Below are 16552 nucleotides of genomic sequence, written 5' to 3' on the forward strand. Positions count from 1 at the left end.
CCAAGAGGTTTCTGTCCCCCCCGGGGGCAGATCGGCCTTATAACAATAGGCCGATCTGCCCCCGGGGGGGGGGGGGGGGGGGGGCAGAAATGGCCGAAAATAAATTTCCCCTCCCCCCCTGGGAGCGACCCTTGCCTACGGGGTCGCTCCCCCTGCGTGACATTGGCGCCAAAAAAATAAATAATAAATCCCCGGTGCCTAGTGGTTTCTGCCCCCTTGGGGGAGATTGACCTACAATCGGCCAATCTGCCCCTAAGGGGGGCAGAAATGGTCTAAATACAATTTGCCCCCCAGGGGAGCAACCCTTGCCTAATGGGTCGCTCCCCATCTCTAAAAAAACAAACAAACAAAAAAAAAGAAAACACACAAAAAAACAATTTGCCCTGGCGCCTAGAGGTTTCTGCCCTCCCTGGGGGCAGATCGGCCTAATAACAATAGGCCGATCTGCCCCCGGGGGGGGCAGAAATGGCCCAAAATAAATTTGCCCCCCACCCCACCCCGGGGAGCGACCCTTGCCTACAAGGTCGCTCCCCTTGCGTGACGGCGCAAAAAAAAGATCCCTGGTGCCTAGTGGTTTCTGCCCCCCTTGGGGCAAATTGACCTACAATCGGCCAATCTGCCCCCAAGGGGGGCAGACATGGTCTAAATACAATTTGCCCCCCAGGGGAGCGACCCTTGCCTACAAGGTCGCCCCTCTTGCATGACGGTGCAAAAAAAAAAAAAAAAGATCCCTGGTGCCTAGTGGTTTCTGCCCCCCTTGGGGGAGATTGACCTACAATTGGCCAATCTGCCCCTAAGGGGGGCAGAAATGGTCTAAATACAATTTGCCCCCCAGGGGAGCAACCCTTGCCTAATGGGTCGCTCCCAATCTCTAAAACACAACAACAACACAAAATACCTGGTGCCTAGTGGTTTCTGCCCCCGTGGGGGCAGATCAGCCTAAAAAAATAGGCTGATCTGCCCCCCTGGGGGGCAGAAATGGTCTATAATAAATTTGCACCCCCAGGGGAACGACCCTTGCCTAAGGGGTCGCTCCCCTTACGTGAAAAACAAACAAAACAAAAAAAAACTCACTGGTGTCTAGTGGTTTCTGCCCCCCTTGGGGGCAGATTGGCCTCATAAAAATAGGCCAATCCGCCCCCAAGGGGGGCAGAAATGGCCTAAATATAATTTGCCCCTTAGGGGAGAGACCCTTGCCTAAGGGGTCGCTCCCCACCTCAAAAAACAAAACCTAAACAAAAAAAAAAAATATATATATATATATATATATTTAAAAAAAATGCCCCCCCCCCCCCACCCCCCCGGGAGCGACCCTTGCCCAAGGGGTCGCTCCCTTTTGTCAGTTACATACATCAAAAAAGACATCCCTGGTGTCTAGTGGGCGTTTTGACAGCCGGATTGCTTCTTGCCTTACATTTCTCTGACAGAAACTTCTGGAATCCACAGGAATCTGCATAATTCCTACTGCCCAGCACTGACCCACCTGTGCCAATAAAAATGCTGCCCCATTTCGGTGGCTGAGCCTAGTGCCCGCGACAGGAACGGATCACAGCAAGGACAATGGGAACCGTTCCATGAGGACTCCAATTGACCTTGGTTGGGTCCGTTCATATAGCACAAAAATTACAGTTGTTCACCATTGCAAGTGGGTTGATACTGAGAGTTAGCCAAACTCTCCTGGCTCTTTTGTCGAAACTTTAGCAACACAAATGGATCATAGATGGGAGTGCCGAAACATTTTAAACACCCACCCCCAGTCACAGCTCTGGGTTCAATCCATCATTCTTTTGCTCACCATGAAACCCCAGGTAGGACCCAGCCATATGCAAACCAGTCTTAACCCTTTCCCCATGGGAACAGTCCAGCCCAAACAGCCAGGTTCTCCCAGGACCGGAAACATGCATCCTGGGACCGGTTTTTAGGATATCACCCTTTATCAGCCTGGCTTACTTGAATCCAGTAGGACAGTGAGCACAAGACCCACATCTGCGCATATCCTTGTCACTTAGGGCAACTTTGGCACCACAAAAGGATGATGGACGGACTGCTGAAACCTTTCAAACACCCACCCTATATCTGTGACTGGGGGTGAGTGTTTGATAATTTGCAGCATTCCGTCCATCATCCTTTTGTAATCCATTTGTCAAAACAACACCCCAAAGAATCAAACTTCCTCTTCCTTGACATTGGGCTGGGGTGATTTAGTCTGCAGGGGAGCAGAAAGACTGTTGAGGCTTTAGGAGTGAGGGTTAGGTCTGATGGTAGGTTGGAAAAAGACTATCCCATTATTCTATTACAAAATGTATATTGCTGCCATGCAGTGGGCTTTCTGCCCCAAACGCCCCCCCCCCCTTCACAATGAAGCGTGGGAGGGATGGGGGTGGCCTCACAGCTTGTGTGTGCTGGTGGGGAGGAAAAAGACTAAGTCGACATGGCACTCCCCTCAGGGATAGCATGGCCACCTCACACTGCCTGTGACATAGGTAAGTCACCCCTCTAGCAGGCCTTACAGCCCAAAGGCAGGGTGCACTTTACCACAGGTGAGGGCATATGCACATGAGCACTATGCCCCTACAGTGTCTAAGCAAAACCTTACACATTGTAAGTGCAAGGTAGCCATAAAGAGTATATGGTCTGGGAGTTTGTCAAACACAAACTCCACAGTTCCATAATGGCTACACTGAAATCTGGGAAGTTTGGTATCAAACTTCTCAGCACAATAAATGCACACTGATGCCAGTGTGGAATTTATTGTAAAATGCACCCAGAGGGCATCTTAGTACCCGTCCGAGTCCTAGTGCTAGGCTGACCAGTTTCTGCCAGCCTGCCACAACCAGACAAGTTTCTGGCCAGATGGGGCGAGTGCCTTTGTCAGTCTGCGGCCAGAACAAAGCCTGTACTGGAAGGAGGTGTTTCTCACCTCCCCCTGCAGGAACTGTAACATCTGGCGGTGAGCCTTTAAGGCTCATGCCTTTTGTTACAGCACCCCAGGGTATCCCAGCTAGTGGAGATGCCCACCCCTCCGGCCACTGTCCCCACTTTTGGCGGCAAGGCTGGAGGAGATGAGAAAAAAAAAAGAAAAAAAAAAAAAGTCACCACCACACACCAGTCAGGACAGCCCCTAAAGTTCCCTGAGCTGATGTGACCCCTGCCTTTAGAAATCCTCCATCTTGAGATTGGAGGATTCGCCCAATAGGATTAGGGATGTGCCCCCCTCCCCTCAGGGAGGAGGCACAAAGAGGGTGTAGCCACCCTAAAGGAGAAGTAGCCATTTGTTACTGCCAACCTGACCTAAACACACCCCTAAATCTAGTATTTAGGGGCGACCCAGAACCCAGGAAATCAGATTCCTGCAACCTACAAAAAGAAGAAGGACTGCTGACCTGATAGCCCGGCAGAGACAACAACTGACTTGGCCCCAGCCCTACTGGCCTGTCTCCAGACTCAAAGAACCTGCACAGTGACGCATCCGACAGGGACCAGCGACCTCTGAAGCCTCAGAGGACTGCCCTGAACCAAAGGACCAAGAAACTCCTGAGAACAGAAGCACTGTTCACCAACAGCAAAATTTTTGCAACTTTGAAGCAACTTTTAAAGAACTCACTCTTCCCGCCGGAAGCGTGAGACTTCACCCTCTGCACCCGATGCCCCTGGCTCGAGCTCCAGAGAACAAACACTGCAAAGAGGACTCCCAGGCGACTGCGACCTCGTGAGTAACCTGAGACGACCCATCTGCACCCCCACAGCGACGCCTGCAGAGGATCCAGAGGCTCCCCCTGACCGCGACTGCCTGGAACAAAGAACCAGACGCCTGGACCAAGCACTGCATCCGCAGCCCCCAGGACCAAAAGGAACCGAACTCCAGTCCAAGAGTGACCATCAGGCAACCCTCTGCCTAGCCCAGTCTGTGGCTGGCCCGAGAAGCTCCCCTGTTCCCTGCCTGCATAGCTAAAGTGACCCCCGGGTCCCTCCATTGATTTCTACAGAAAACTCGACGCCTACTAAGCACATTGGACCCGGCCGCCCCTGTGCCACTGACAGTGTGTTTTGTGTGCCTGTTTCTGCCCCCCCCCCCCTCCAAGTGCTCCTCAAAACCCCCCTAGTCTGCCCTTCGAAGACGCAGGTACTTACCTGTTGGCAGACTGGAACCGGAGCACCCCTGTTCTCCATAGGCGACTATGTGTTTTGGGACCTCCTTTGACCTCTGCACCTGACCGGCCCTGTGTCGCTGGTGCGGTGACTTTGGGATTGCCTTGAACCCCCAACAGTGGGCTGCCTATGCCCAGGAAACTGAACTTCTAAGTGCTTTACTTACCTCAGAAACTTAACCTTACTTACCTCCCCAGGAACTGTTGATTTTTACACTCTGTCCACTTTTAAAACAGCCTAATGCTATTTTAACCTATACTGCGTGTACTACTGCTTTAAATCAAAGTTCCTTACTTACCTGTGTGGAGTACCTTGCATTTTATGTTTGTACTTCAAATCTTGAATCTTGTGGTTCTAAAATAAATTAAGAAAATATATTTTTCAATATAAAAACTATTGGCCTGGAGTTAAGTCTTTGAGTGTGTGTTCCTCATTCATTGACTGTGTGTGTACAACAAATGCTTAACACTACCCTCTGATAAGCCTACTGCTCGACCATACTACCACAAAATAGAGCATTAGAATTATCTAATTTTGCCACTATCAACCTCAAAGGGGAACCCTTGGACTCTGTGCACACTATCTCTCACTTTGAGATAGTATATACAGAGCCAACTTCCTACATTGATCGATCAGCGGTGGGGTCTAAGACTTTGCATTTGCTGGACTACTCAGCCAATACCTGATCACACGACTAAATTCCCAAAAATGTCATTATAAACTGATTTCTGCAATTTTAACTATTTTTCTAATTTTTTTAAAGACCTGCAAGGGCCTTGTGTAAGTCCCTAGTGGCATTTCCTTATAGAGTTTAAAAGTTTGGATTTAAGTTCTAGAAGTAGTTTTCAGATTGTTAAAAAGCTATCCCAACTTTTAGAGTGATAATGTCTAGCACAGATGAGGTGGTGGTGGAACTCAACATCACCCCTTACCTGCATCTAGGGATGTCAGAGTTAAGGACTCTCTGCAAGCTAAAAATATAAAGACTGGGTCCAACCCTACCAAAGTAAAGCTCCAGGAGCTTTTGGCAGAGTTTGCAAGGGACCGCCCCTCTGAGGATAATCCTACAGATGGGGGAAGTTAGTGAACAGGACAATGATTTCCCCCCTCCTGTCCTAACCAGGGAGAACAGGGTTTCTCAAACCCTGACTCCACAAATCATAGTGAGAGAAACAGGTTCTTCCACAGGGGAGACCAGTAACTCTGGAAGCATTTAGGGCAGCCTCAATGAAGATGAACTCCTGTTAGCCAGGATGCCCAAAAGGTTGGCTTTGGAGAGACAGCTCCTAGTCATAGAAAGGGAAAGACATGAGATGGGTTTAGCTCCCATCAATGATGGCAGCAACTTAAATAGGGTCAGAGAGAATATTGACATCCTAAAAATCCCCAAAGGGATTTTAACAAAGTATGAAGATGGTGATTTCACCAAATGGTTCACAGCTTTTGAGAGGACTTGTGTAACCAGAAAAGTAAACAAATCTCACTGGGGTGCTCTCCTTTGGGAAATGTTCACTGGAAGGTGTAGGGATAGACACCTCACACTCTCTGGAAAAGATGCAGAATCCTATGACCTCATGAAGGCTACCCTGATTGAGGGCTTTGGATTCTCAGCTGAGGAGTACAGGATTATGTTCAAGGGGGCTCAAAAATCCTCTAGCCAGACCTGGGTTGATTTTGTTGACTACTCAGTCGAAACACTAGATGGTTGGATAACTGGCAGTGGTGAAAAGGATTATGATGGGCTGTATAACTTGTTTATGAAAGAAAATCTGTTAAGTAATTGTTTCAATGACAAACAACATCAACATCTGGTAGACCTAGGTCCAATTTCTTCCCAAGAAATGGGAAAGAATGCCGACCATTGGGTCAAGACTAGGGTGACCAAGACGTCCACAGGGGGTGACCAAAAGAAAGGTGTCACAAAGCCTCCCAGGGGAAGAGTGCTGAGACATCCAAGGGAAAAAGTAAAGAGTCTTCTTCAGGGCCCCAAAAACCTGCTCAGGATGGTGGGCCTGAGCCTCTTCACAGTCCTCAAATGGGTGTAAGGGTAAAAACTTTGATCCCAAGAAGGTCTGGTGTCGCATCTGTACTCAGCAAGGACACCAAACTGGAGACAAGGCCTGTCCCAAGAAAAGTCCTATAACAAGTACTACTCCAGTTAGAACTGGAATAGCCAGTCTCCAGGTGGGATCAACAGTGTGCCCAGAGGAAATCAGGGTTCACACTGAAGCTACATTAGTCTCTGACGGTGGGGTGGACCTAGCCACACTTGCTGCCTGGCCACCTAACAGGCAAAAATACAGGCAGCAGCTCTTAATTAGTGGGACTAGAGTAGAAGCCCTGAGGGATACAGGTGCCAGAGTCACAGTGGTGACAGGAAAACTGGTTTCCCCAGGACAGTACCTGGGTGGACAGACATATCCAGTCACAAATGCCGACAATCAAACTAAAGTCCATCCTTGGCAATGGTCACTTTAGAATGGGGAGGGGTCACTGGCCTGAAACAGGTTGTAGTCTCCTCTGCAATCCCAGTAGAATGTCTGCTTGGAAATGATCTGAAGTCCTCAGCATGGGCCGAGGTAGAGCTCAAGACCCACACAGCCATGCTGCGTATCCCTGAACTGGTGTGTGTCAAGACTAGGCACAGAGCAGGGCTCAGGGTGAAAAAGAACTGTTGGAGTCTGGAATAATGGCCCAACCTTCTGAGAGAAAAGGAAACATGACTGGGGAACCAGCTTCAACACAGCAAGAGAAACAGAACCTCTCTTGCCAGGAAGATGTTTTATCCCCTGAGGGAACTTAGTTCATGGAGCTGGATCCTCACCAGGTTGAGGTCTTGGGCCCAGGGGGACCCTCAAGGGAACAGCTGTGTAAGGGGCAAGAAACCTGTCCTTCTCTTGAAGGCCTAAGACAGCAAGCATCTGAGCAAGAAAAAGGAAATGTCAGTGGAACCCACAGGGTCTATTGGGAAGATAGGCTCCTTTACACTGAGGCAAGAGATCCCAAACCTGATGCCACTAGGAGAGTGGTAGTGTGTCAGGAGTTTAGGGAGTTCATTCTGACCTTAGCCCATGACATTCCCCTTGCTGGGCATTTCAGACAAACCAAGACATGGGAGAGATTAGTCAGCCATTTCTACTGGCCCAATATGTCCTAGAAGGTAAAGGAGTTGTGCACCTCCTGTGCCACCTGTCAAGCCAGTTGTAAGACAGGTGGCCATCCAAAGGCCCCCCTCATTCCACTTCCAGTGGTGGGCGGGGGCCTTTGAAAGAGTGGGAGTGGACATAGTGGGTCCACTGGAACCTCCCACAGCATCAGGGAACCAGTATATCCTAGTGGTAGTGGATCATGCTACTAGATACCCTGAAGCAATTCCTCTTAGGTCCACTACCGCCCCTGCAGTAGCCAAAGCACTCATTGGTATTTTTACCAGAGTGGTAAAAGAAGGTGGTTTCTGACAGACGTACCAACTTCATGTCAGCTTACCTAAAGCACATGTGGAATGAGTGTGGGGTGACTTAAAAATTCACCACACCATACCATCCACTAACCAATGGTCTTGTTGAGAGATTTAACAAGACATTAAAGGGCATGATCATGGGGCTCCCTGAAAAACTCAAAAGGAAATGGGATGTCCTCTTGCCATGCCTGCTTTTCGCCTACAGAGAGGTGCCGCAGAAAGGAGTAGGGTTTTCCCCCTTTGAACTTCTGTTTGGCCATCCTGATAAGGGACCACTGGCATTAGTAAAAGAAGGCTGGGAGAGAACTCTCCATTAACCTAACTAAACAAGATGTGGTGGACTATGTACTAGGCCTACGTTCAAGGATGGCATAGTACATGGAAAAGGCAAGCGAAAACCTTGAGGCTAGCCAACAACTCCAGAAGACGTGGTATGACCAAAAGGCTGCTACGGTTGAGTTTCAGCCAGGGTAGAAAGTCTGGGTTATTGAGCCTGTGGCTCCCAGGGCACTTCAGGACAGATGGAGTGGCCCTTACCTAGTACTTGAGAAAAAAAGAGTCAGGTCACCTACCTTGAGGACCTAGGCTCTAGCAGTACCCACAAGAGGGTGATCCATATGAACCGCCTCAAACTCTGTCATGATAGGGCAGATGTAAACATGGTAATGGTTGCAAATGAGGACCAGGAAGCTGAGAGTGAACCTCTCTCTGATCTCCTCTCCACTGACCCTAAGGATGGCTCAGTAGATGGAGTGATCTATTCGGACACCCTCTCTGGCCAACAGCAGGCTGACTGCAGGCAAGTCCTCCAGCAGTTTGCTGAGCTCTCTTCTTTGACCCCTGGTCAGACACACCTGTGTACCCATGATGTGGACACAGGAAACAGTATGCCTGTCAAGAATAAAATATTCAAACAGTCTGACCAAGTTAAGGAAAGCATCAAAGTGGAAGTCCACAAGATGCTGGAGTTGGGAATGACTGAGCACTCTGACAGTCCCTGGGCTAGCCCAGTGGTATTGGTCCCCAAACCTCACACAAAAGATGGCAAGAGAGAGATGAGGTTGTGTGTGGACTACAGAGGGCTCAACTCTGTCACCAAGACAGATGCTCACCCCATCGAGGGCAGATGAGCTCATAGATAAATTAGGTGCTGCCAAATACTTAAGTACCTTTGACTTCACAGCAGGGTACTGGCAAATAAAAATGGCACCTGGAGCAAAAGAGAAAACAGCATTCTCTACACCTGATGGGCAGTACCAGTTTACTGTGATGCACTTCGGCTTAAAGAATGCCCCTGCCACCTTCCAAAGGCTGGTGAATCAAGTCCTGGAGTGCTTTAGTGCAGCTTATTTGATGATATTGTGGTCTTTAGCTCCAGCTGGCAGGATCACCTGGTCCACCTGAAGAAGGTTTTGCAGGCCCTGCAAGCAGCAGGCCTCTCTATCAAGGCAACTAAATGTCAAATAGGGCAGGGTACTGTGGTTTACTTGGGTCAACTTGTAAGTGGAGGCCAAGTTCAGCCACTCCAACCCAAGATCCAGACTATTCTGGACTGGGTAGCTCCAAAACCCCAGACTCAAGTCAGGGCATTCCTTGGCTTGACTGGGTACTATAGGAGGTTTGTGAAGGGATATGGATCAATAGTGACACCCCTCACAGAACGGACCTCCAAGAAAATGCCCAAAAAGGGAACAGAACTGTGAACTGTCAAAAGGCCTTTGACACCCTGAAGCAAGCTATGTGTACAGCACCAGTTTTGAAAGCTCCAGATTATTCTAAGCAGTTCATTGTGCAGACAGATGCCTCTGAGCATGGGATAGTAGCAGTCCTGCCCCAAAGAAATGATGATGGCCTTGACCAGCCTGTTGCTTTTATGAACAGGAGGCTACTCCCCAGGGAGCAGCGTTGGAGTGCCATTGAGAAGGAGACCTTTGCTGTGGCTTGGTCCCTGAAGAAGTTGAGATCATACCTTTTTGGTATTCACTTCATAGTTCAAACGGACCACAGACCTCTCAGATGGCTGATGCAAATGAAAGGAGAAAACCCTAAACTGTTGAGGTGGTCCATATCCCTACAGGGAATGGACTTTGTAGGGGAACACAGACTTGGGACTGCCCATGCCAATGCTGATGGTCTTTCCAGGTTCTTCCACTTAGAAAATGAAGACTCTCTTGGGAAAGGTAAGTCTCATCCTCTTTCGCTTGGGGGGGGTGGGGGGGGGGGGGGGGAGAGGGGTTGTGTAAGGAAATGCCTCCTTGGCATGGTTACCCCCTGACTTTTTGCCTTTTGTTGATGGCAGCTATGATTGAAAGTGTGCTGGGACCCTGCTAACCAGGCCCCAGCACCAGTGTTCATTCCCTAAACTGTACCTTTGTTCCCCCAATTGGTACAGCCATGGCACACAGATAAGTCCCTTGTAAATGGTACCCCTGGTACCAAGGGCCCTTGTGCCAGGGAAGGTCTCTAAGGGCTACAGCATGCCTTATGCCACCCTGGGGACCCCTCACTCAGCACATGCACACTGCCTCACAGCTTGTGTGCTGGTGGGGAGAAAATGACTAAGTCGACATGGCACTCCCCTCAGACTGCCATGCCCACAACCCACTGCCTGTGGCATAGGTAAGTCACCCCTCTAGCAGGCCTTACAGCCCTAAGGCAGGGTGCACTATACCACAGGGGAGGGCATAGCTGCATGAGCACTATGCCCCTACAGTGTCTAAGTCAATTCTTAGACATTGTAAGTGCAGGGTAGCCATACAGAGTATATGGTCTGGGAGTCTGTCAAACACAAACTCCACAGTTCCATAATGGCTACACTGAATTTTTTCCAAAAAAGTTTTGTACCAAACTTCTCAGCACAATAAATCCACACTGATGCTAGAGAAATGCACAAGGATGGCATCTTAGAGATGCCCCCTGCCTTGTAGCCCAACTGCTAGTGCTAGGCTGACCGGTCTCTGCCAGCCTGCCACTTAAAGCCAAGTTTCTGGCCACATGGGGTGAGTGCCTTTGTGCACTCTGTGAGCAGGAACAAAGCCTGTCCTGGGTGGAGGAGCTTCACACCTCCCCCTGCAGGAACTGAAACACCTGGCTGTGAGCCTCAAAGGCTCAAGCCTGGTGTTACAATGCCCCAGGGCACTCCAGCTAGTGGAGATGCCCACCCTCTGGACACAGCCCCCACTTTTGGCAGCAAGTCTGGAGAGATAATGAGAAAAACAAGGAGTCACCACACCCTCAGCCAGGTCCACCCCTAAGGTGACCAGAGCTGATGTGACTCCCCCCTCCTTAGAAAATCAACCATCTTGTTTTGGAGGATTTAGCCCAATAGGAATAGGGATACGTCCTCCTGCCCAAAGGGAGGAACCAAAAGGAGGGTGTAGCCACCCTCAGGAACAGTAGCCATTGGCTACTGCCCTCCGGCCCTAACACACCCCTAAATTGAGTATTTAGGGGAACCCTGAACCCAGGAAATCAGATTACTGACGACCTACAACGAAGAAGGACTGCTGACCTGAAAACCCCACAGAGAAGAAGGAAGACAACAACTGCTTTGGCCCCAGCCCTACCGGCCTGTCTCCTGATTCAAAGAACCTGCACCAGCGACGCATCCTGCGGGCCCAGCGACCTCTGCTGACTCAGAGGATTGGCCTGCAATTACAAAGGACCAAGAACTCCCAAGGACAGGGGAACTGTCAACCTCCAACAAGAAGAAACCATCTTTAAAGGGACTGACCTCACTCCAGAAGCGCGAGTTCCCACCACTCTGCACCCAACGCCCCTGGCCCATGTCTAGAGAAACCAATGACCCAGAGAGGATCCCCACGCGACTCCGAGGTGTCCACCCTGTGTTAACCTCTCTGCACCCCCAGGACGACGCCTGCAGAGGGAATCCAGAGGAACCTCCTGACCGTGACTGCCCGGTAAGAAGTAACCCGACACCTGGAAGAAGCTCTGCACCTGCAGCTCCCAAGCTCGTGAAGAACCAACCACCAGTGCAGCAGTGACCAGCAGGTGGCCCTCACCCTTGCCCAGTCAGTGGCTGGCCCGAGAAGCCCCCCTGTGCCCTGCCTGCAACGTCTGAGTGACCCCCCAGGTCCCTCCATTGATTTCCATTACAAACCCGACGCCTTGTTTGCCCACTTCACTCGGCCGCCACTGTGCCGCTGAGTGTGCTTTGTGTGCCTACTTGGCACCCACCCAGTGCTCTACAAACCCCCCCTGGTCTGCTCCCCGAGGACGCAGGTACTTACCTGCCAGCAGACTAGAACCGAAGCACCCACTGCTTCCATAGGAGCCTATGTTATTTTGCCCCTCTTTGACCTCTGCACCTGACCGGCCCTGTGTTGACTTGAACCCCCAGCGGTGGGCTGCCTATGCCCTGGAGACTGAACTTGTAAGTGCTTTACTTACTGTATTAACCAACTTGTACTTACCTCCCCCAGGAACTGTTGAATTTTGCAGTGTCCACTTTTAAAATAGCTTATTGCCATTTTATGCCAAACTGTGTACATTACTGTTTTGATACAAAGTCCTGTCTCTACGTATGCAAAGTACCTTACATTTAGGGGCTCATTATGAACCCGGCGGTTCAGACCGCCATGCTGGCAGCGGCGGAAAAGACCACCACCGGCATGGCGGTCTAAACCGCCATATAATAAACACAGGGAGGGCTGCCTGTGGCGGCCTTCTGCCAGGCTACCGCCGACAGGCAGCCTGACGATGGCAGATTACAATATCTGACACGGCAGCGCTGCCCTCCGGATAATGAACCCGGTTTGCCGCAGTCTTTCCAGCCAGGGAATGGCTGGCAGAAGGGGTGCTCCAGGGCCCCTCTGGGGGCCCCTGCACTGACCATGCACTTGCCATGGCCAGTGCAGGGGCCCCAGTGCAGTGCCCCTTCGCGCAGGTCACTGCCCGATTTACGGGCAGTGATCTGCGCGACGGGTACTGCAATGTCCCGGCCCTGCATTCTGCTGGTTTCCCGCCGTGTTCATAATGAGCCCCTTAATGTACTTACCTGCAATTTGAATCTTGTGGTTCTAAAATAAATTAAGAAAAGAATATTTTTCTATATAAAAACCTATTGGCCTGGACTTAAGTCATTGAGTGTGTGTTCTCATTTATTGCCTGTGTGTGTACAACAAATGCTTAACACTACCTTCTGATAAGCCTAACTGCTCAACCACACTACCACAAATACAGCATTAGTATTATCTATTATTGCCTCCGTCAAGCCTCTTGGGGAACCCCTGGAATCTGTGTACACTATCTCATTTTGAGATAGTGTATATAGAGCCAGCTTCCTATATTGGTGGATCAGCGGTGGGGTCTAAGGCTTTGCATTTGCTGGACTACTCAGCCAATAAATACCTGATCACACGACTAAAATTTCAAAATTGTCATTAGAAAATGATTTTTGAATTTTGACTATTTTTCAAAAATTTTCAAAGTCCTGATAGGGCCTTTTTTAAGTTCCTGTTAGCATTTATTTTGAGGTTTAAAAGTTTTGTAAAAGTTAGGATTTAAGTACTAGAATCAGTTTTTAGTTTCTTAAAAAGTAATCCCAACTTTTAGAGACATAATGACTAGCACAGATGAGATGGTGATGGAACTTAACCTCACCCCTTACATCCATCTAGAGATGGCAGAGCTGAGGACTTTCTGTAAGCTAAGACAAATTAGAACTGGTTCCAATACTACCAAGGTCCAGCTCCAGGAGCTCTTGGCAGAATACACCAGGGACCACCCTACTGAAGGGGAAGAACTCCCCTCAGATGGGGAAGAAGAAGTTGGGGGTCTGGAGGTAGAACCCCCCCCTCCTACCCTAACTAGGGAGACCAGGGCTCCAAGACCCTGTCTCAACAAATCAGAGTCAGAGAGTCTGGTTCTTCCACAGGGGAGCCCAGTCCCTCCGTTAACATTGAGGACAGCCTCAATGAAGAGGACATCCTTTTAGCAAAGATGGTCAAAAGATTAGCTTTAGAGAAACAGCTCCTAGCTATAGAAAGGGAGAGAAAAGAAATGTGTTTAACACCCATAAATGGTGACAGCAATTTAAATAGGGTCAGAGAGAATACTGACATCCTAAAGAACCCAAAGGGATTGTTACTAAATGTGAAGGTGATGATATCACCAAATGGTTCACAGCGTTTGAGAGAGCTTGTACAACCAGAAAAGTAAGCATATCTCACTGGGGAGCTCTCCTTTGGGAAATGTTCACTGGTAAGTGTAGGGGTAAACTCCTCACACTCTCTAGTAAGGATGCAGAATCCTATGACCTTATGAAGTCTACCCTGATTGAGGGCTTTGGATTCTCAACTGAGGAGTATAGAATTAGGCTCAGAGGGGCTCACAAAACCTCAAGCCAGTTCTCAGTCAAATCACTAGATGGTTGGATAACTGGTAGTGGAGTGAATGACTATGATAGGCTGTATTATTTATGAAAGAACATCTGTTAAGTAATTGCTTCAATGATAAGTTGCATCAACATCTGGTAGACTTAGGTCCAATTTCTCCACAAGAACTAGGAAAGAAGGCAGACCGCTGGGTCAAGACAAGGGTAACGAAGACTTCCACATGGGGTGACCAAAAAAAAGGGGTCACAAAGCCTCCCCAGGAGAAGGGTGGTAAGACATCCAAGGACAAAAAAAAAAAAAAAGGGTCTTCTCAAGGGCCCCAAAAACCTGCTCAGGAGGGTGGGCCTGAGCCTCTTCACAGTCCACAAATGGGTACAAGGGTAAAAACATTGATCCTAAGAAAGCCTGGAGTCCCAACTGTAGACAGCATGGACACCAAACTGGAGACAAGGCCTGTCACAAGAAAATTCCCACAACTACTACTCCAGTTAGCACTGGAATAGCCAATCTCCAGGTGGGATCAACAGTGTGCCCAGAGCAAATAAGGGTTCACACTGAAGCTACTTTAGTCTCTAAGGGTGGGGAGGATCTTTCCTTTCGTGTCTCTTCTGCCCCACCTCCCGGTCCGAAGAGAAATGCAAAAGCATTTCTCTTCTGTGATCCAGCGCGATCAGAGGTCAGCGTGCGATTTGTGCGCTGACGTCATGAGACGTCACTGGGGGGTTGGGAGGGCTGGGTGGGGGGTGGCGCGTGGGTGTCCGAGGTCAGGGGTGGAAGGTGAAGCGATTCCCCTTCCATCCCCGACTGGGGGGTATGGGCCATAAGCAGGACAAACTGGTCTTGTCCCAGGCATGCAGCAACCGTGTGCCTGTCCGAGACCAGCTCGTCCCGGGCATGGGAGGCGTTAGAATAGCTTATTGCCATTTTATGCCAAACTGTGTACATTACTGTTTTTATTTAACGCCTTGCCTCTCTACCTATGCAGAGTGCCTTACATTTAATGTACTTACCTGCAATTTTAATCTTGTGGTTCTAAAATAGATTAAGAAAATCATATTTTTCTATATAAAAACCTATTGGCCTGGAGTTAAGTAATTGAGTGTGTGTTCTAATTTATTGCCTGTGTGTGTATAACAAATGCTTAACACTACCCTCCGATAAGCCTAACTGCTGGACCACACTATCATAAATACAGCATTAGTAGTATCTATTATTGCCTCTGTCAAGCCTCTTGGGGAGCCCCTGGACTCTGTGCACACTTTCTCTCATTTTGAGATAGTATATACAGAACCAGCTTCCTACAGAGAGGAGTAGCTGCATCATGTTTATTATCATTGGAATGGTGATGATAAATCCTCTTTATGGGTAAAGCCGGATTTATTATTACTATTTTACAAAAACACTTTCAGAAAGTGGGCATTTTTCTGCCTTAACTGTCCTGTCTGTGTTCCTACATCCTGTCTCCAGTACACGTTTGGCCTAGGCTAGGTGGCAGCTACAGTTGTATATTCCTTTTAGACACCCACAGCACAGGATACTCAATTGCATCCATCTGCATATTGATGGGTCTTCCTAGGGACGAGGTTGGGAAGGGCTCACACACTTCAAAGGGTAGTTGCCTAAACCTACGCAAAAGGGACTGATTACCACCAACTGATACTCTGGAGCCGGAGTTGGGCTGAAAGGGGGAACTTGCGCACTACAGGGAAAACATATGAAGCCATCCATCACTTCAAAGGCACTTTTTGGTATAGATACTGGGTTGTTGCCCCCCTAAAGCCAGTACACTTCTGGACTAAAGTAAACTCCCCAGGATTGCCTCTGTCAGGATTAACTGTTCCCAGGAACTGCTACTCTGCCTTGTTGTGCTGCCCTGCTAGTCTATCCCTTGCAAACCAAGGAGCAACAACCACCCCCAGAGGGACCACAAGAGACTGCTGACTTGCCTCCGGTTCTACTAGGGGTTTCTGAGACATCAAAGAAAGACCTCCGAGCAACTTCCCTGTAGCCCGCTTTTGCCAAGGATCAAAGAGTGGCTTCCCAGCAGCCTGCCACCCGCTTTTGCCAAGGATCGCAGAGCAGCTACCCTGCAGCCTGCTTTGGCTAAGGATTGCAGGGCGGCTTCAGCTCAGTTGACCGTCCGCTTTGCCAAGGACCGCAGAGCTGGTTTAGCTCAACCAGCTGCCCATGTTATCTGGACTTCAGCACGGGTTACCTACAACCTATCAACCGTTTGTACAAGAACTTCACCTCAGCTGCAACAGTCGCCACCCGGCTGCCCAGGTAACGGAGATGCGCTGCACACCTGTTCACACTTTTGCCTTCTGCTTCAGCACCAGCCGCTGCAATATCTCCTTACTTTTCAACACATGGCCGCAGCGTGGATTTTCCTGGTGCCAATGGTCCACGAACAGCTCCCCGGCGGCCTTGACATCTTTTATTTCCACTGTGCTGGGAAGTGTCTTGACCAAGAAAACAACACACAGTCACTCTATGGGAAAGAGTGTGATCAGAGTATTACTATAATTTACTTAACCCGAGTACATTCACATCACAGAATTCCCTGCATCATTTTAAACCACGTAAC

The 16552-nt window shown here is 49.3% G+C and overlaps 1 protein-coding gene across 9 annotated transcripts in view; it reads right to left on the reverse strand.

Annotated features, from left to right (window-relative positions):
• Positions 1–16552, reverse strand: part of FBXO46 (F-box protein 46) — a 91149-nt gene that overhangs the window by 57015 nt on the left and 17582 nt on the right. For 4 of the 9 annotated variants that reach the window (XM_069207796.1, XM_069207799.1, XM_069207800.1 and 1 more), the window contains exon 2: positions 16325–16456. The exons of 3 other annotated variants lie outside the window; for them this stretch is intronic. The gene's annotated coding sequence lies outside the window, so the exon portion shown is untranslated. Of the gene's footprint in view, positions 1–16270; positions 16457–16552 lie in introns of all 9 variants that reach the window. 2 more of the 9 variants (XM_069207802.1, XM_069207797.1) reach the window with 2 other exon arrangements.

Source organism: Pleurodeles waltl, chromosome 9 (assembly GCF_031143425.1).
Source record: "Pleurodeles waltl isolate 20211129_DDA chromosome 9, aPleWal1.hap1.20221129, whole genome shotgun sequence".
Classification (NCBI taxonomy): domain Eukaryota; kingdom Metazoa; phylum Chordata; class Amphibia; order Caudata; family Salamandridae; genus Pleurodeles; species Pleurodeles waltl.